This window comes from Ciconia boyciana, chromosome 2 (genome assembly GCF_034638445.1).
Source record: "Ciconia boyciana chromosome 2, ASM3463844v1, whole genome shotgun sequence".
In the NCBI taxonomy this organism is placed as follows: Eukaryota; Metazoa; Chordata; class Aves; order Ciconiiformes; family Ciconiidae; genus Ciconia; species Ciconia boyciana.
This window is the reverse complement of record NC_132935.1, coordinates 21,195,286-21,216,127: the sequence shown is the minus strand read 5'-3', so window position 1 is coordinate 21,216,127 and position 20,842 is coordinate 21,195,286. Positions and strand designations below refer to the sequence as shown.

General features: G+C 38.7%; 1 protein-coding gene across 8 annotated transcripts in view; it reads left to right on the top strand.

Annotated features, from left to right (window-relative positions):
- The window catches only part of OXR1 (oxidation resistance 1), a 355,322-nt gene that overhangs the window by 209,938 nt on the left and 124,542 nt on the right, over positions 1-20,842 (top strand). The gene's annotated exons all lie outside the window — the stretch shown is intronic.

Below are 20,842 nucleotides of genomic sequence, written 5' to 3'. Positions count from 1 at the left end.
ATGTTGTTCTTAAAGAAGAAAACTGCATTAGCAATCTACACATTTTAATAATGAAGGCGGTATTTTAAGGGGTGAATGATTGTATGTGTTTGCATTTTTTGATGCCCTGCATTCAAATTGGGCTGCACAACTGCCTTCTGAAAACTCATAGAAGTTTCAATTATCACTCAATCCCGTCTACCCCAAAATAAATAACAATGAGGCAAAGTGAAGGCATTGATGGGTTCATTAGCATCTTGGACAATAAAATTTTACTTTAAAAATCTCAGATTGCAAATCCTTCTTTAAAGAAGATTCTATCGTATCATGTGTGAGAATAGCACCCTAAAATAAATACTTTATACTTCAGTATAGAACATGCTTTCTGACAAAGCATAGTTAAATCGGTGCACTTAAGTGGCTTTTTACTTTAAAATGTATTCTCTAAGAAATATTGGTCTGTGGCTTTTTTTTCTCCTCCTTTCTCCAAATAATCTTAAAGGAATATCAAAGATATGCCAAGATTGCTTCATACCTAAAGCAGGGGATGGAATGGGGGAGTTTTGCATAAGAGTAATAATGAAAATAGAAATCCACCACATCATCAAAATAAATTTTTAATCTAACACAGGATTAAAAAATATTATTGGTAAATTGACCATAGTTGAATGTTCTTCTGTGATCACCCAAAACATAGTCTGTGTATGGAAGCACAGCCTCAGGTTTGCATTTATCTACTTGTTAAATTTGACTCACCTGCATTTTCTTTTGGGAACCTTTACAAAATCCTTATAATGTGAACTCCATTAATCTTAGTAACCTTGATGTGCTTCTAGTGATCACAAGGTCTGAGCACTAGTTGCTCAGGATCTAACCTCAGTGCTGGAATAACAGAATGTTGTTCATACATTTGATTAATTTGTTTGAATATTGTACAGCAGTTGATTTGACAGACTTGTTGACTGGAAAAGACCTCTGAAGGTTATATAGTCTGGTGTCCTCTTTGAAGTGGGACTTCAGCCAACACTAGATCAGAACAGCCAAAGCTTTGTCTTGCCGAGTCTTGACAATCTCCAGGGGTGGATACTCCACAGCCTCTCTGCGTATCATGCTGGAACATGGACAGCGTGTCCGTAGACAACAGCATTCATGGGCAACTTGCCCATAAACAGATGCTAACGTTTGTGAACAACAGTTGTAGACCCTGGGGAAGTATGAGGGGAAGAGACAACAGAAAGTGGCCAAGCTTACGTGTTTGTCTTAAATGTCATCTTCCGTTATCCTTGTACAAATTACTGGGGGCGAGGTGGCCTGGCTGGACTGACCCAGTATGGGAGATGTATTGGTTTTATGTTCTTATACATACAGCCTTGTCTCTGTGACTTGCCTAAATCACAAGGAATAAGTTGCTAGAGCCAGCATTACTGCATACTACATAATGTTTGAATTTTGCTGACAGGCAAATTGAAGAAACAAGAGTTTCTCTGTATCTTCACAAACATTTAATGGCACACGTTCCTGAATATTGCGAAAATGAAAGGTTTAATCTTGGACAGCACAGTACTGATACCAGATGAGCATGTTTACTGTAGTGGTTGAGTTGTTCTTATACTGAGTCTATGGCTTTGATAACCTGACAGAAACAATAATTATCTTCTTAGAGCTCCCATCAACTTCAGCATACTTTAAGTTATGACCTATATCACCCCCTTGATTTAAAAGTCATTTTCTATGACTTATCTCAAAAATTATTTCTAATAGTCAAAGTCTAATCAAATAGTTTGTTACTTTCTGAGGATGAATGTACTGACACACCTGCAATGGGCTGGGACTCTGAAACAGAAAAATATCAGATTCTAGTGATATTTTATGTACAGTTGGCTGTTAAATGGTTTAAGCACATTAGACCTGTTGCTGAACTAATATAATTACACAGGGTTTTACCTTGTTTTGCCCTTGTTTGCATGTTGTTCTCTCCTAAAAGCAATCTGTGTCCAAGATCGAGCAACATGAACTAATCATTACTGTGATAAATGGATTAAGAAAATGTGTTAGAAAACTAATGCTCTCAGCTGGCTTTGCTTCTTTTGTTTTAAAATTAGTATTCTGTTACATTAACCTCAGACCAAATTGGCAAATAACAGTGTATATGGTAGTGACTAACAGAGCTTGAGCAAACAAATGCCAGTTGTGTCTTGTGTTACTCTCATTTTCCTTAACAACTTATTTTCAGTAATTATCATGGTCTTCAAAGTACTTTATAGATATGAGAACTGAGTTAAAATCTGGATATATAAAAGAAGTATGACTCCTATATTTAGACATGTATATATATACAGTTTATAAGTTTTAAAATATAAATGTCAGCATCACATTGCCTATTAAAACTTAACTTTAAGGCCTAGCCAGATTTGTTAATGGCTGCCCGTTTGATTGAATAGCCATGCAGCTTAAAATTATGTATAAAGAAATGTGTAAGCAGCTTTACTTTATCAAGTCATGGAAAGAGTAAAATCAAAATTATTTTTAAAAAATGTTTTTTTGATTTGGCTATGCAGAAAGCACTTCAGAGGTCTTTATATACATCTCACTCAGCTTTGCAGACCCAAAGACACGTGAGCATTTACCTTGCACACACGTGCTTTGCAGAAGAAATGGTAGCAGCTTGTGTATGTTTGCAGCTACTGTGAGCAAATATGGGCAGTTGTCTAACAGACTGTGTTCCTAAATACTCTGTAGCATCAGAATATTTTTTAATTTTTTGTGTCACCTTATGTGTACACAGATTTACCTTGGACCTTTAGAAGCTGAATGTGTAATGAGGAAGGGATATCCTGGTAATTCCAAGAGACTTTAAAATTTCATCAGCACTGCTCCTACTTTAGAGAGCTATCCACGAGATACTTATTTTGCATTTCACCTTTCCCACAGACTGCATCTCAGATGCTTCCCAAACTTATTGAGTGCAGTTGCACTTCTTAAAAGTGGAGGAAAAAGTAGGTAAGAGAGAAGAACTGAGAGGAATAGGCAATGGGAAACAAGTTGTGTGCTCGGATGAAATGAAACAGAAAATGGAGAGTGAGTGAGGGGGAGAAGTAACTCTTCCATATGGCAGGCTCAGCAGGCAGGAAGGCTCCTGCACCTCCAGTGCTGAACTGGTGTGAAGAAATTGAGTGGGAACTCCTAGATTAATAAGGCGAGTGTAGGAAAAACAGTCTGCATGGTGGGTTGGATGAAGGTTTTTGGAGAACTCTAGAAACAGCACCCAAGACACTTAAAAATAAAAACCTAAAATTAGATTTTTAGATGCTTCAGGCACTTAAAAATTCAGGCCACTTATTTCTGAAGTGCTTATTGTTGAGCAACTCCCTCAAAAGAGAAAAAAGAAGGTATCTGGGTCTTCAGCACTCTAAAAAGTGGGCTGGAATATACAATGGAGAATTACATGGGTAACCTGAATGCGAAGCAGTAAGGCTGTATCAGCTTAATGCCGTGCCCGGACTACAGCTAGCTCTTCTTAAGTGGCTTACAGTTATCCCAGGTGCAGCATCACAGCTGTGTTGCTTGCAGGACCCAGCTGAAGGGTTGTAGGACCACACTTCATGGTATTATGCCTCAGGATATATGTTTAGCAATTTATTAAGGTGAGTGAAGTAGCTAATGTTGTTACCCTATAAAGACATGCACTTGAGGTGTATGCTCTGGTTCTCATTAAGCCATGGAAGCCTGGTGTACAGTGCTTAGATACCTCTAAGAGGATATACCCAGTAGACTATCTACCTAGTAACCCTGGTTTTGTAAATGTAAAAGGCCTTCATTTATTCTATTTGCCATTAAAATAAAACTGCAGCACTGGTATAGAGTAAATACAGTATTTAAAAATAAGATGGTTGCATAAAAATATTTTCCTGATTCTAGGAATCAGGCAAAAGAAATCATGAAGCAGGACAGTAGTTTACACTAGAAAATGTTGTTAGAGTACAGTGTTGGTGGGGAGAGGAGGAATGCAGCAATTTTTATTATATCTTCTAATATCTTATAAAAGCCTTTATGCAAACATTGCTATACAGACTTCTGCTAGCACAGCTTATTTCATTTAGAAGACAACTCTCAACTATCTCAGGAGACATCTTTTGTTGGTATAGTCTCTGTCTTCAGTAGAAGGTATTGCTGCTACAGCTGCACACTTGGGAAATACTAATTGCCAAAGTTCCCTTCACTCCAGTGGTTCATTTTTAAAAAATCTATTTCATGTTCCACTTGTGAAAATAGGAACAAACCCTTTTCTTCTCCAATCTCTCTTGCAAATGAGGTCAGCAGAAATCTTAATAGAGAAAATATTTTCTGCTAGCTTGACCTGGCTGTATTAGTATTCTACATTTGTTGCCTATTCAGAATAGTGGAATTAACTGATATAAAATCAGTGCGGAAGAAAAATGAAGCTTTTGGGATAAGGAACTCTGAATAAATACATATTAACTGACTGCATTTCTAAAACAAGTGTCTGGTAGCTTTGACTACTAATGGCAAAGTGATAAATATGAAAAGACAGACTTTCTTGTGGGCTCTTAATCTTGTTTGTAAGAGAGAAAGTTTCAGTGGGTAGTCACTTTAAATTTAGTTGGGATTAGTTTAGTCACTACTACTAATTTAGTACTTCAGAAAGTACTATTGTGAAAAGAAGATGGATCTTCCAAATAATTTAATAGCATATAAATGTAAGTAATGACTGGTCACAAGAATTATTATTAATGCACAAAACAGTATAAGAGAGTGTTTATAGAGTGATAGAGAGCATAATAGAGAAGATTTTATGGGGAAACCTAAAACAAAATCTTTTTGTCAAGTGACTAGTAAGTCACAGTCTGCTCCTCCTGTTACAAAAGGGAGAACTAAATGAAAACTGATCAGCTACTATTTAGTGGCTGTAACTATACCTAACCCTTGTGCTATATGCTTTCGATTGAGTCAATTTAAGTCATGACTTTTACAGTTATTTGCAAGCATAAATAAATATCATATTGTTTACATGTGCAGTAGATTCACTTTCTTTCTGTTTACATACATTCCAGGCTGCTTCCACAAAATTATTACTTGCTTTAAAGTATGTCAGAGCTACCAGATTAAGTATGAATGCATCCACACTTGTTACTAAATGTATATGGTGTCACACTATCTGCTAATATAAAATTATTATGTGGGAATAACATGAGTTCAAGTGGTGATTTCGTATGTCAGAGATCTATTATCCTGATGGAGCTTTGTCCCTCATGGACAGCTTAGCCATTTTGGAGAGCTGCTGTGAGACGGCCATAGACCATTGGTCAGACATCGCAGTGAGCCTGCTACTGGACTCAAAACTGGAAAAGCAGAACATCGTTGCACCTGAAAATATATGCTTATGTACAGCCAAGCTGAGAATCGTATGGGGTTTATCTCATGGGACTACTTGCTATTGTAGTCACTGATTAAAAACAAAGTTAGGGGGCTTCCTCTTGCCTTCTCAAAAATAAGCATCAACCTTATGTGAAGGGCAGACACCATGGCATTGTGGCTGTTTCTTTTTTAGTGCTCAAATCCCTTCCTGCTGTGAGAGATTTTATTTGGGGTGCTCTAGAAATACCTTATTCCTTTTAGGGGACATGATCTGGTAATAATTGGTGTATTTACTGTAGAGAGGTTTTCCTGCAAATACTCCACTTTCTTTCCAAACATGTCTTCGAAAGGTGGTTCTTATCATTTGGCAATTGAATATAATTGCTTCCCCTCTTCTGTAGAACTACAGAAAGCAACGACATTCAGTAGCTCCCGAATATCCAATTTTTCTCCTATTTGCACAATTACCTTTCTTGTTTGTTGCTAATACTAACAAAGCATGAAACATAGGTAGGTATATTAGAAGTTGTTGGATAAGTGGTGGAATTTGGTGCAGTAGATGCTGTAAATCTGGGCTGCGTCCTCTCCCTTTTAGGGAAGGACAGATGGGAGATGAAGCTGCCAACTCTCTCTCAGAGGATCCAGATGCTGTTCGCGCACATTTGCGGAGTCTGAGTGTCCCATTCAATGCACTTACAATTTTCTTATTGAACACTCACTGATTTTTTGAGGAACATCATTCTGACTGCTTCCTTTCAAATAGGATCTCAGAAACTTTTAGAGGAGGCCATTTTCCTAGCACATCATTACCTGTTTGTGAGTGATAAGAAAAGGGGAATAATTTGTGGAACCTGTGGATAATAAGGAAAGTGGCTTTCATGGCAACAGTAACTATGCAAAATTCTTACTCATTCACCTTTCATGAAGATTTTTATTACTGATTCAGATCACATAGCTACTCTGGATGAGCAAGCAAGTGTTTGTTCATGTCTTTATTTTTCTCTTTTTTTTAGAATTTAAAACTTGGAGCCATTAAGAGGCAGTTTTTAGTGTTGTATCCTTCTTTTGTCCTTTACAGATACTCTGTGTATCCTTTGAATATAAATGAGTTCTGAGCTATAGAGACAGCATCCACCAGAAGAGTGATGCTCATTAATGTCCCTTCATCTCAGCATGCCCCTTTTCTTAGCATCCTGGTTTTGTTTTTAATCATAGAGATTGCTATCATATCATCTGCTGAGTCATTTTGGGCAAGAAGTATTTCAGGATTTTATAATTTCCCTGCTTTACATCAGGACAAAGCTGAAATCTTTTATAGTTCTATAGGCAAGCTACTCAACTTGCAAGAGCAGCTAATAGTATGTACTCTTGGGATACTAAAATTTAAATCTCTGGGGAGAAAAAAAGAGAAACTGATTTGACCTGTAAGCTCTAGGCTGATAGAGGGTGCATCACCTTCCGTCTGTCTCTCATTGGAGGCCTTCTGTATAAGGGAAAAATGACTGAAAAAAAGGACATGATTTTTAACAGCTCAAATGTGCCTTGAGCACCATCCTTTTGAGTATTGTGAAATAGCGGAGTCTTCCTTCTAACAGTAAAAGAACAAACAAGGAAAATGTGGATTCACTGCTGAAATAGCTGCGTGATTTAGTGATAGCAAATGCAGATAAGGTTGAGGCTTTTGAGCCTGGAGACAGGGTTCAGGGACGACAATAATTACTGGTAGTGGGAAAGGGCCAAGTCGGGGATCTCTTGAGAAAAATCTTGATCCATAGAAGTTAATGGGACCCAATGGGATACATAATGAAGGATGCTGAAGGAGCTGGCTGAGGTCATTGTGAGGCTGCTCTCTATCATCTTTGAAAGGTCACGGAGATCATGAGAGGTCCATGATGACTGGAGAAAGGCAAATGCTGCACCCCTTCTCAAAAAGGGCAAGAAGGATTATCCAGGGAACTATAGGCTGTTCAGCCTCACTTTTAGTCCTTAGGAAAATCGTGGGGCAGATCCTCTTTGAAGCTATTTCTGGACAAGTGAAGGAGAAGGTGATTTGGAATAGCTAGTATGGCTTTACTGTGGGTAAATCATGCTTTTAAAACTTTATTGCCCTCTGGGATGAAATGAAGAGATCTGTGGATGATGTGAGACTGGTAGATACCATCAACCATTACTTTAGCAAATACCATGTTTTGTCATGGTCATTGTCTTCCAGAGCATCCCTGTGTCCTTGTTGGGGCATTATGGCCTAGGTGGTTGGACTACTTGATGGCTGGAAAAACTCGAAAGGCAATAGTCACCAAGATGATCAGGAGCCCTGTGAGGAAAGGCTGAGGGAGCTGGAGAAGAGACAGATTCAGGGGGACCTTACAGCAGCCTGCCACTGTCTGCAAGGAGGCTACCAAGAAGATATCTGGTAGTCTGCTCTTTGCAGTGGTGCATGGCAGGATGATGGGAGACAATTGGCCTAAATTGAAATATAGGAGGTTTAGACTTGATATAAGGAAAAACTCGTTCCCATGGGGAGTCAAGGAGTGCATCAGGATGTACTGAGAGGTTGTGCGGTCTCTGTCCTTAGAGGTTTTCAAGACCCAACAGGGTAAACCCCTGAACAACCTGGTCTGATCTCATAGGTGACCCTGCTTTGAGCAAGTGTTTAGACTTCAGATCTCCTGAGGTTCTTCCCAACCTGATTCAAACTTGACATTTGAGGAAGTGAGTTTTTCTGCACGGGCAGAGGGCTGTTCCTAGCTTACTGCTTTCATTGGCCGAGAACGCTCTCCTCAGCCACTTATAAGAGCCTAAGTTTGCAGTCTTCATCATGGACTGCTAGGGTACACTGATTTCCAGTTATTTTATCTTGTAAACCTCTCTATGAGAGGAGGAAATATTATCACACCAAAGCACCTGTTGTGATTGTTCATATTTTATTCATTCTGAAGTCAAATGTGAGGTTTCCAGACAGCTTGATAATTCTATACAGCTAAAAAAAATGCACTAAAACCAATTATAAAAATTTGTGATTTTTTTTAAATTAAAAAGAAAAAGTTTAAAGTAGCTGAATTCATTACCTGTTCTTCTGATTCTCCACTCTAAAAAAAAAAAAAAAAAAAAAATTAAAAAAAGGGATATTTTAAAGTTCTTAAAATACCATGGAAGATCTGTTAGTGCAAGGGGAGTCTGATATTTCTGTTTTAGGGATCATTTCTGTTCTCTGTGTAAATATTATGAAAGCTATGATTTTTGGGTGTTAATCAGAGACCCAAGTTTATTGATAGTGTCAAACGTCTTGGCGTATTTTTTTATTTGTTCCCTTAAGCTTTCTTTCAATCCATAAAAAAGCCTGCGGGGTAGAAAAAGACATTTTGGAAAGGACCAAAGCACAAATACTGCAGGTAATCTCAGTTTGGAAAGTGACTTCCCTTCCCTCTGAAGCTAACATCGAGATGGTGAAGCCAGTAAGTTTCCTTCCATACAACATATGTGCGAGCATGAAATCTAAGATCAAAGTCTGATGTTACTTATTCTAGAATAAAAGCACTGCGCTACACTCTACACTAAAGCAGAAGTCAGTTTGGAATACAGTGACAGAGTGGCCAAATCCGGCTGATGCTGTGCATGGGTAGCACTGGACAACCTCCAACCCTACGCAGCCCTTGGTGCAGGACACATGACCACTCTCTATCGCCACGAGCAGTGTTTCGAATGCTGCGGTTGTGTCGAGGCAAGGTGGCCTGCACTGATGGGGTGGGACTGTCTCCCTTCCCTACAAGCAGACTGCTTTCCTGCAAGTCTGGCAATGACCTAATTGAAGCCATTCTTACTGTACTGGGACAAATCCTACCCACCATTTAATATTTCTGTGTCCTGAATATGAGCAGCTACCAAATATCTCCCAGCACATACTGGGGTCCAAACAAGCTGTTTGAAAAGCTTCCTCTTCTGCTGCCAATTTTTTTTTCTTTTTTTAACTAATTTTTACCATTTCCTGCATTCAAGCTTTCCCTTTATATTGCTAGATAAATAAGAATGAGATGCAATTTTCAGGAGACAGAGCTGCTGGGTTAGGTTCATTTCCAGGACAGCTTGCTATGAAGTTCCTTTTGGATTTTAACAAACTAACTGGCTTGTTATTATGCTCTTCCCCCCGCCCAAAATCCTATGGGAACTGAGTGTGTTGCCAAACCTTGATTTTTATCTTGGGCCATGAAGAACAGTTGGATTTTATCATGGAGTTATTGTACTGTTGAGCATTCCACAATTACAGAGCATTAGTATGCACATAGGAGCATGCAAAGACTTTACAAGTATAAAATATTCAACATTTATGAAAGAAGCCTTTTTGTAAATTTAGATGCTAATTGGCCAGATATGTTCATGAAAACCGAATAGTGGCAGCAGCCCACTATGTTTCCAGTGAATCTCATTAATTAATATGCTTGAGAGATTCTTTTATTCTTTTAATTTGCAGAAGATAGAATGACAGTCTCTTTCCTCTGCCAGAGGAAATGTGGCAAGCATGATTTGTTCTAAGAGTTGTTGATTTGCAGTTTCTCAGCCACCTTAGCCGTACATTTGCTTAAGAACATGTGTGACTACTTGGGTAGGTAATTGGGTGCTTTTGTGATCTACCTACAGTTTAAATTATGTTGTTCCCTTTTCATTTGTATGTAAGACAGTGCTGAGATTGGTTGTTCAATAGTTTGCCAAGTTTCTGATAAATCTTGTTCTGAATAAGTCTGAGAGAAAATAGGTCCTCTGGATAGTCATTTTTGAAAACATACAACTTGAATGTACTAAGAAAATTTAAATGAGGTTTTGAGAAATTGACTTAAATTCATTCTATAAATTAAGTGCCAAATGTTCTATCTAAGAACAAGAAACTTTTTTTAATAAAACATGAAACACTGATTGTTCACAAGTCAAGACTTCCCAATGTAGTGCTAATGTTAACATCAGCTGGGTATTGAAAACTGTTGGGATCTCAAAGAGAAACCACTGTGAATCCCGAGGAAATACTGAATGACACCACTGACGATGCTGAGCTAACGAAAAATCACCTAATGGTGTGGCCCAAACTCAGGTTTAGTAGAAGGTGATGAACCCCCACACAGGGTTGAACCTACATAATCCACAGCTGAGTTTGATTTGATAGTTTTTAGGTAAGATAGAACAACTTTCTCATGTTATCTGACGTTGATCTAAACCTATACTGATTCATTGTGGGGTTTTTTTATCAGTACTAAATGCATACATTCCAAACCTGTCAGATAGAAAAGGATAATATAAGGAAGGGTTTTAGAAGATAAACCTTATTTCTGATTAGGAAAGATTTCATTGTCTGCTGGAAGATAAACCAAGCCAAGTAGTTTGGCCTTTTTTTACATACTACATTTCTCTTTAAGGGTTACAGATGGGATTGCAACTCCTCACAAGTAAAAAGCATGACAGTTAAGGTAGATAATATGAGAAGTAAAAGGCTCACCTCAAACCCTACAGCGGTTTCCTGCAAGAGAGGAAGAATATGTTTTTCCATGACAAGGTTGTTCTGAAAGATTGGCTTTTTAAATGAGAATACATCCAGTGGAATAGCATATTCTTAGGAATAGCATGTCCTTATTACACTTGATTGTAACTAACCTGCCAGAAAACACTTTTTCCAATAAGCTCCATTAGTAAAGGTGGATTGGGTTCAGCTCAGTGGCTCAGTATTCACTGAACAGGGTTCCTGCCTTTGGTCTTTTAGAAGTCCCATCTCCTTCACTATTTTACTGCCATAAACACCATCAAACTGATTTTCTTATTTCATTTACCAGAGACAGAAAATGCATAACTTCATTTTCTTTTGGATAGTTTGCCAATTTCTTCTTCAGGGCAATAAACATTTTTCTCTATACTGGCAAGAACAACATGCTGTAAGTAAGTTCTTTTTTAGTGATTTAATTTGTGTATTTTTCTGTGAGGGTTTGCTAAATGACAGTTAGGGACAACTTGAAAACAGGATGTCTAATGGTTTTTTTTTCTTTAAACATGAATAGTGAAGCTGTCTTACATTGTGAGAGAACACAAATTTTTTTTTATTACAACTTGTATCTATATTACTTAGAAAAGAGAGGCTGAGAGATTATTTCATATGGTTGAAATCATATGTCTGAGGGATCTATAATTCATCTGAATAACCCACAAATTAATAAGCTCTGCTTGGGTACAGGAAGAGATATCCGAGGTGGGCAGAGGTAAAGGTGTTGGAGACAAGGAGTGGGCAGCACTGCAGGTATGAAGAATGTAGGGTCAGTGAAGCACCAATACAAGAAGAAAGCAGCAAAAGGGTAGGAGTGCAAGCAAATGAGAAAGGAGCCCAGGGAGCGAGGAGGAGAGGAGCTACAAAAAAGTTCACTTGAGAAGAGTGTAAATCATGATGCAGTATACCAAAAAAGCACCGTCTCATGCCATAATCCAATGTTCTGTTAATAAAATCAGCCATTGTACTTCTGATTCTTGTTCTGCTAATGATGATCCTGTCAATCACATTTGGTATTAAGACATTTTTAATTTTAAAGAACAGAGAGAGAACTTCTAGCTAATTTATTTTATGAGTAAAACTACAGAAATCCCATTTCAAATATACCGATAGGAAGTGCTTTCCTTCAGTTATACTCTTGTGAGGGGGAAAAGGTGGAAACATTTAGCATGTTTTAGGTACCCACCCACTTAGACTTGTTACTTGCCCCTCTTCTGTTGTCAGGATGACTTATGTGTGAATATGATGTAAAAACAGAGAGGAAAAGAACTAAATATAATTTGATTTTTAGGTGCTAGAGACTTCAGTGGGATTATGTTTTTCTAACCAGTGCATGTAGTATGTATGAATACAAAACTATGTATAGTAGCATCTGTTGCTTAACAGCACAAGTGATGGTTCAGTTTTGAACGTTCCTAAGCTACCTGTAAATTAGTATACTATCTCTGTGCTCTGGAAGATAGGAGATGGACATTATGGTGGTTTTGTGTTTTCTTCTTTTGTTTAATCACAATGTATAGATTATTTTATCTTTGCTAAATGAAACAGTGAAAAAATATTATTTCTACAAACAGGACAGATTGTTAAGATTTGCAATTATTCTTATTTTCTGGGGGTTATATTCCGTGATCTTCATGCTCAGCTGCTCAATGAAGCAAGTTGCCTTAAAACCATCTGCAGTAATACTACAGCTTTCTTCTGATATTTATTCTATTGAAACCTCCCCAGGTCTTCAGTTAGCTTGCTAGTTGGTTGCTTAAGGCAGAAGTATCAGAACTATGGAACGTATGTGCAAACCGCTTTTATTTATACCAACATCAGCCCTGAGATATAATGTAGATATGTTTTCTTCCCCAAATGTCACGCCAACAACATGCCTGGGGAGGGCAGCTGTGTCTTTAAAGTCCAAAGCAAAAACCACTGTCCGGGTCAGTTGGCTTCCTCCATCCCAAAGCTTCCTGGAGGCCCTGTGTAACCCCAGGGTAACACCAGCACGCCGTGCCTTCCCAGGAGCCAGGCACTGAAAACAGAGATTTGGAAGGCTGTATAACAGTGCCACCAGGTGATAGCATAAAATGTAGGGTTTGCTGCCAGAGTAAGTCAATTGAACAATTATTTGCAGATCGACTCTGTTGTAAAGCATAAAGCATAATTTTCCTCCCTAGGCTAGTGTACATAGACCTTCAGACATAACTAACCTGTTTTTGCTATAAGATCCATCATACAGATGGTGTCTATGTATAGGGGTTTTATTGGTGGGGTTTTTTGGGGGGGAGAGTGGATTGCTTTTGGGATTCTTTGCATGTTCGGGTTGTGGCAGAAGGATCCGTCTCTCTGAGCTTGTTTACTTCTGATACAGCACAGACGAGAAGAATCAGGACAATATTCTAATGTTATTTATGTGAAACCCCAAGGCATACAGGATAAATGTATTAATTGTTATTGATGCTGGTTTGAATCTAGGTTATTTAGCATCAAGTAATGTTATTTGAAAGCAAATTTAATTTATGTGACATCTATGATGATCCTGCTGGAGTGATATATGTAGAAAAGTTGCTAGGAATGCGATCCCATCCGAGTGGGGAAATTCATAATAATAAAAGAAGATATTTGCAACTCTGAGGAGTTTGTTAGCTAGCTAGTGTTAGTTGTTTGCTAACACTTGAGACATATTAGCATAATGGGAAAGCTGTTGTCATGCAGTCTACCATCACAGCAAGAGAAAATTAAATAAACAGGAGTTCGTTACAACACAGTGTATTCAGGAAGCACTGATAAAGGTAATACAGAATGATTAAGGTTCTTAAATAATTTCCTCTTTTGCTATATTCATGTTTGTTAATACAAACAGGGTCTTCAGTTAAAGTGTAATTGGACTTCATTGCTTGAAGTAACCTGCCCCCATGCATATCCCACTCGCGGAAACGCTACAAGTTGCTGAACTAATGGCGGGTGGGGGAAGCAATGTGTTTTCAGTTTGCTACTGGTATTCCCTCTACCAGAGCTTCTGCTTTGCTCGGGTGTAAGGATGTAAAGAAACAGAGAACAACTCTTCCCACTCTTTGAAGCTAGGAGTTCAGGAGGGGGAGGGAAGATGATGTGTGCCTTTTCCTTTTAAACAGCTTTAAATTCACAGCAAAGAACTGACGGAGAATTACTTTCTTTTTGTAAACTTCTATAAACAGTATAATTCCTGTTATATGTCCTAAAGTTTGTGAGAGTCCTTACCTGTCATATTGTTATTTTCTGTGAATTTTGGAGCAGATCCTTCTTAACTTGAAAAAGTGAGATTGTATGCAAGATAAAGACATTCTAAAGCTTCTTCCTTCTCTTAGTAAACACAACTTGATTGAAGCATAATTTGTAAACTGCTGTAGTATTTGTTGGTGGGGTAGAGGGTTTAAATGTACTTTTATGTTGTTGTATTTGTATGGCTTAGTCAAAGCCATCTTCATGAGAATATTTTTGGTCTGTTTAGGCTATAATCTGACAAACAGTTGTAATCCTGCTGTCATCAATACCGCACGAACAGGTTCAGCTCAAACTATTCAATACAGATCATTTCTGCTCATCTCAGTATGGTTTAAAATTTTGTTTCAGGAGATTTTGTTTCATTGGCCCAAGCAGGATCAAGCAATTTGCCACCACCTTTCTTAGCAGAGCCCTACCCAAAAGGCTGTTGAAATCCATGACATCATGTCATTTATCTAGAAACCAAGCGTCTGTCTGACAGTTCCGCAATGCTCTAAGTTTTGTATTGAAATATACACAAATTCCTGTTCAAGTAAACTGAACCACTCCTGTGAAATTCAAATTCATCCGCTATGACCATGGGCTAAAATGAATGGGTAGCTTTCTCCTCTTGTATGAATGCTGATCCCCTTTGTTTTCATAATGCCAGCAGTACCAGCAGGTAAATTAGTTGCTTTGCAAGGCAGATTATCTGCTCTGGTATCTCACAACATTCCTTGTTCCTGATTCCAGCTCGTATTTCTGATTACTGTCTGTGAACAACCGTACAGCTATGTGAGGACAGACCATCCTAATCAGAAAAGTAAAATCTCCTGGTAAATGGCGGTACTGGCAGCCTGGTAGTTTGTACCAACTGGAAATCCTATCGGAAATCACTGAAGTTGGGAAGAAACCACAAGAATTTCAGAGGTTCCACATATGCTCTGATACAGGCTGTAATAGTTTCTTCATAATAAATTGTGTATGACGCCAAGTCAAGTTGTTAGTGTTTCTTAATGGCTAGTGATTTAAGAGTTTTTCAAATGCAGCAGATATTTATATGCTGCCATTGTCTGGGGAGAGGAGAGGGTAGTCAGTGCATTGCACATCCCACAGGGAAATTAGCTGTTACCCAGTTAACCACTTCAAAATATCAATGCCGACAAATCTGATTATCAAATTAGATTAAATGCCTTCCCTCATCTAGCCATGTAGAATTTGCGAACACAGATAATTTAAAAACAAGTAAGCTTCACAAAACTTGGGGGCAGATACAAATATGTATAATTTATTTTAAGGTAGAATGCAAATAGTCTACACTACTACATTCAGTCGTGATCCTTAGGTAAAGGTATAAATCTGCACAAGCTCTCAGTGTTTGTAAAATTTACTCTGAGTTTGCTTCATCAAAGCTTTAAGCAGAATCTGGCCCATCATTTCTGCACAGTGCTATTCGGTAGGCTGTATGGGGTAAGGGGGAAATCGGCTTTACCTGCATAAAGATGTTATGTTAGGAATTAATGTGATTCAAATAGGAGTATGGAATTATGTAGGTAGCAGGAACAGCTCGACAGCTCCCTATCTTCCAGGCAGGACGTGTGTGTGCGTAGCGCTCTGCTCAAGCAGAGAGGTGTGCGGGAGAGAAGGGCATGCAACTTGCTTGTTTCTTCCCCCACTTCTTGCCCCAACAGATTTGCACCGACAGTGGAATAGTAAATGGGCCCCACTGGGTTCACAGCTTCAATCCAAGAACTGGAATTTCTCTTACAACTTGAATAATTTGCTAACTTAATTGGAAATGTTTACTTCTGCTTTCTGTAGCTGTTTACCACTGTAGTGCCCAAATGGTGTCCACATCTGCTTTTGAACTCTCCAAATGATGATGATTTTTAATAAACAGGTGCTTTTTAATAATTATTTACTTTGTCTGTTGTGTTAGGGTTTTTTAAAGGAAAAATTAACCTTGAACAACACTTAGGAAAGAATTCAGCCAAACTACTTCACAGTATTGAAGCTAGCCTGGGAAGGGGCAGTTTGTACTGTTTGCAGAACTAAAATATGGCCCTCTTGGAGACCACTGACCTCTCTTCAAATCAAAACATGCAGTGAGAGCACCATCTGTGAATTTCTAATAACTTTGTGAATCGGGATCTGATCACTGAAGTAAAACTTCTTGAGGTGCAAACTGGAGTGGAAATTAGGTTCTGGTTGCTGTGCAATGCAATCAGCAGCAGTGAAGGAAATAAACCTCTTCGCTCCAGATCTTTCTTGCATGCAGTTGCACGGTTGTTACAGTTTTGCAGCCATCCACCCAAAACCATGTGTAGACATCTGTCTTGTGCCTATGTGTAATCAAATAACTTCTGCTGTAACATTAATGTAGCAGCAAAAATACTTTTTCAAGATGTAAGTGTAGGTCTTCTGTTACAGTTCCTGCTCTAGATTGTCAGTATGAGAGTACAACTTGTGAGACACAACTCTGTCTATCATGTAAATAAGTGCTGTGATTTTTTTCATAGCATTGATAAATATGACCATAAACTATTCCTGTTATCAAGAAAGGGATGTGATTGTGGAGAAGTGGCTCATTCCAGAAGTTAAAAATACTTCTGTATGTTCTGTTCTCAAACCTTAGAAGATTTTGATTACTCTCTAAATCATCTTTCTCTCTAAATATTTTACTAATGAGCACATAATGAATTAACTACTTTCCTCATCATGCAAAGTTTCTCAAAGATTAGACACTTAATGAAATTTGATAGTGAGGACACCCTGACATTGTTAAAGCACACAATTTACTCCTCGAGTTAAAAATTTTGACTGATTCAAACTAATTATAAGATTACTTTATTAAGCAATGACAGTATCTTGAATGAATACAGTGTCTTCCCAGTAGCTATCTCATATAGTAGTTCATGAGTAATAGTGAGTGATCAAACTCTTAATTACTGGGACACTTGGGAGTCCCATTAGCAAACCTCTTGTGCTTGGTGGGTTACAAACAGGACAAGAGATATAGTCCCTGCTTCAAAGGATTTCCAGTCTGAGAGGCTACCGAGGAAGGCATGGAGATAAGTAGCACAGAGGAAATGGTGAGTGTGTCCATGCTGTGCTGGAGCTGGCCCTGTGGGATCAAGAACCAGCCCAGAAGGCTGGTCTGAAGATACCTGCCCTGCCTGTAGATGTCTGGGTTTGCATATAAGGTGATAAACTGAGCCAAAGGGATCCAACTGTAGGCATTAAGGTGCAAGTTGTGCCTGTGCAGAACTGTGTCTCTTCTGCTTACACATCACCCTTTGCTTCTCTGCACAAAGCTTTGCCATAGCATATGCATTTACCAAATCAGATTAACACGAGCTTGGAGATCTGGGCACAGCGCTGCGTTACGTGCTAGGCAGGCAACGACCCTAGCTTCTCTCACTGCTCTCAACATTGTTGTAGGCAGTACAGCAAGAGGCTTCAGCAGCAGCTTAGTGGAGATCTGGAAGTGTGCTTAAGAAAGTCCTTCCAAGGACCAGTACTAGAAGAAAAACAAAAGTACTGGGGAATTAAAAGTAGTTAATTGAAGCTGGCCTAACTGGCATATCCAAGGCAGAAGCCAATTTCTTCTATTACGGGCATACGAGAGGCAATAACTTTGAGGTATTATAGAGTATTCAGGACTAAGAGGAGTGGGTTATAACAGATGGTTACAAATTTTTAGGATATAATTTTACTCATTTTGATATTTTAAAATGTCAGTTAAATTTTGTCTATTTACCCTCTTAAAATACGGACTTATGGGGCGTGGAGGGAGTTGCAACTTTAGGATATATCAGGAGTCTTTGATCTTCATTTTTCTTGGGTTTTTTGGTAGCGAGCTGAGTAAGATCTGTAGTTGGCCTACAAGCCATGACATGAGAGCTTGAACTGACGTTTTTGATGTCCCGAAGTTGTAGATGTTCATGATTCCTTAGAGTTTGTTTATTATTTATCTAATGTCTTCGTACTTTTCAGAAGGGTATTTAAAAAATCCATTGTTAGCGTTTTATGTTTTACACAACAGTGTTATGTTTTATATTAGATGATCTTATTGGTGCAGCCAAGGGATTAGATAAGGTAAATGTTCCATATCTGTCCTCCATTGTGAAAAGATGAACAGCAATTCACCTTACAACCTCATATATTGCATGTCCTCCATGCATGTCCTCCAGCAAAGCTCTTTTCTTCTGAAATATTAAACTGCAGGACCTATGTCATTTTTTGGCGTAAAGATAGCTTTTGGCGTAAAGATAAGTGTTATGATATTTTGAATTTAGAGAAGTACTTATTATTTATTCTTGAGAGGTCAAATATTTTTCTGTGGTTCTGTAGAGAATATCGCTATATAACATTGAATGTTAGTAAAAACTGAAAAAAAATATACTTAATCTGTTAGGAAAAGTAATATTACCCATCTTTGAGCTAATATGCTGCAATTATGCTAGTAAAAGCTCATTGAATTAACAAGAGGATATCGAGCTTTTCCACTCTGGTCACTAGCCCAGCACTAATTCGGGCTGGTGGCTGTGGATGGGATCTGTGCCTCTGAAAGGACCTGTTGATATGGGGATGGCTTCTACTGGTCAAGTGTGTCATAAAAGACTATCCCAGTTAAAACTAATGAGCTGCTGTAGTAGCAGCCACGGCACAGAGACTGAAGGGTGAAGAATCATAAAGTAAACATTAGTCTCCCAGCCATGAATTGGTCTCTCCAGAGCTGCGTTTAACCTAATTGGTAAGAAGGTACTGAGAATACGCTCTGGCTGTGGTTGTGCGGTCTGTCGTGCTAATAAAGCAGGGTCTCCAGTCTTCAGTGCTCGGGTCTAATGTACCCATCATTGCCATTACATTCAGTTGCAAGTCATGGAGGACAACTACAAAACCAGTTGTGTGTGCCACAAGGAAGCCTTTTATTTACTTACGGCAACAAAACCTACAGCTCGATTTGAAGATTGCCTAACCTGTGCTTATACCTTGGAGGGCTGTCAGCCATTACTGACGCTGGCCCAAACTTTGAGCGTTTTAAGCACCTTGAACACAGGCAAAAAATCAACACAACATGCCTTTTTGTTTCCTTTTTCTAAATATTCAGTTACTGTATGGTTAAAGAGAAAGCATCTATGCACTTATGACTGTATGGTACGTTAATTCAGAATTGATGCATCATTTATGAATGTGGCTAGGGATTCAGGGACAAACTGCTTCCAGCCTCAGGCTGGTTATATGAAAGAGAAGGTTGCTGAGGACCCTCCTTTCATTTTTGGCCCAGAACCATCCTCCTGGGATGAAGCTGGAACAAGACCCGTTCAGGCTCATCCAGAGCACACTGCTGGTGCCCGGGGAGCAGAGGGAGCGAGCTGCCTGCCCTGCCTCACAACCCCGACAGCAGTCACTCCCAAAGACTGGGGCATTTGAGTGGTCCTTAGATAAAGTGTCTTCTCAGCACCCACAACCTTTTGGTGTAGCTTTATTCTGCCCTCAGCACACACAGTTGGGCCTTCAGGGTTTGGTTACATATTTAAATGGCTACGAGGTCTGCAGGCACAACAGACTGGAGATTTATGTGATGATACAAAATGAGCAGAAGTGAGGTGATGAGGGCTCTGCGATCTCTAAATGTGCAAAAAGAGCTGAATAATGGAAAGATGATTTAAAATAAAAAAAAGTCTGTGTCATGTTTGTTATATAGGTCTTTGCAGCAACCACAAAGATTCTGACTGGCTGCAAAAGTGCGCAGAATCCTGTCGCTCTGCCTGAAAAGATTTTTAACCCTTAAAACTAACATACAAACATCCTGGGTTTTTTTTGTGAGTGATTCCTTGCTGGATATTTTAGTCCTACTTCCTCTCTTAGTTTTGTGCTCCAAATGAGATCATTCCTATTAGCCTATGGAGTTCATGTAGGACGGGCAATTGCAGTAATGAACTTGTATGGTGACTGATTGTTCCTGGAATAGCATTTTTAAGGGCACAACGTGTTCAGCAAGCTTCCTTCGTGACTTATTATGTGGATGACTTTCTCAGACATAAGCCAGGCACAAATCCTGCTCTTTTGACATCACACGGCCCCCAAATAGCATTAATGTCACGTCTGCAAATACAACGGGGCCAATTTGCTAATAAAAATTGCTGGTGACATCTATCAACTAGATTGAATTAATCAGATCATTGCAACTGTAGTAGAGAATATAATTATTCCTTGATGTGAATTCTGGGCCTCCAGTTACACAATCAAAATGGCACTTTCCCACGAAGATGTCTTCAGATGGTATTTGCACGCCTACACCCCTGGCACTGCCTGGTTTCACTCATTTCTTAGCAGGGCTGTATGAATTGTGTGTCAAGCGTAGATTTGCGTAGATTTGGCACTTCCAGTATGTTTTGGGGAGAGTTTATAAATACAGTGTTGTGCCTAAAATACAATGTTGTGACAGAGCTTTTCTTTTGCTAAGTAAGTTTGTTTTACCATGTTAATCATTCAATTTTATATGAGATGTTAGCTGTATACTAATTCTGAGGAAACAATCATGTTACAATGTATTTTAAATAAATCTATGCCTTAGGCTTCTAGAAACGTAGTAAAAAACCTCATCATTGCCTTTTTTTCTCTTAAAATCTGTATACCATAGTAGTATTTTATATTATAACATTAAACACTGGTGATATTTATATGGTTTGAGAATCTCACAGTTTCACTATGTAGAACTAGAAGGTTTCT